The following is a 1,011-nucleotide window of genomic DNA, read 5'->3' as shown; positions in this document are numbered from 1 at the left end:
CTGTCATCAGCAGGTTTTGGTGTGCTGCCCTTTCCTCTTTACCAGGTCACCAGAGCATCAAACAGTGCCAGCCCCAGCCCTGGGCTCAGAGCTCACACTGGGATTCTCCTCCCTGTAGTAGTAACTCCTTTGTTTTGTTTTGTTTTGTTTTGATCCCCCAACTGTGGCTGGAGTTTCTTACACATCACATTGCTCACTCTTCTCTCAGGCACAGTTTGGGATTGTTGGGGTGCCCTGTGCTGGGTCAGGAACTCACTGGATGATCCCTGGGGGTCCCACCCAGCTCAGSCTGTTCTGCCATTCCACGATTTTTGAGCAGTTAATTACAGGAAYGATGAACCCTGAAGAGTGTCCTTGACAACCTGAGATCCCGATTTCCCTTCTCGCCTCCCCTGCGCCTCTCGGTGCGAGGATTCAYTGAGGTCACGTTTCTGGTCCCTCTGCCTGCTGGGCACTCACTGCTGGCTGCGAGGGGCTCCTGGGCTTCTCTTCTGGGTTTAATGAGCCATCAGAACCTGCAGAGCTCCCATGAAAACTCCAAACTCCACTTGCCCTGGAGCAGAGCAGCCACAGCTCCTGCTGTTCCTAATGCTGCCCCTGCCCAGGCTCCCCAAAATGCTGCCCCTGCCCAGGATCCCCAAAATGCTGCCCCTGCCCAGGCTCCCCGAGCTTTGCAGATCCACAATTCCACCCTCGGTGACCCGGGGAATGGCCTGGCTGTGACATGACCTGGCTGTGACATGGTCCAGCTCTGGGGCAGGTCCTGGCAGGGATCACCCCTGGTGCCGTGGGATGTCCTGGCTGTGACAGGTCCTGGCAGGGATCACCCCTGGTGCCCTGGTGGTGTCCTGGCTGTGACAGGTCCTGGCAGGGATCACCCCTGGTGCCCTGGTGGTGTCCTGGCTGTGACAGGTCCTGGCAGGGATCACCCCTGGTGGTGTCCTGGCTGTGACAGGTCCTGGCAGGGAGCACCCCTGGTGGTGTCCTGGCTGTGACAGGTCCTGGCAGGGA

Source organism: Malurus melanocephalus, unplaced genomic scaffold (assembly GCF_030028575.1).
Source record: "Malurus melanocephalus ecotype Western Australia unplaced genomic scaffold, MMel_1.1 scaffold_770, whole genome shotgun sequence".
Taxonomy (NCBI): domain Eukaryota; kingdom Metazoa; phylum Chordata; class Aves; order Passeriformes; family Maluridae; genus Malurus; species Malurus melanocephalus.
This window is presented reverse-complemented; position numbering follows the sequence as displayed.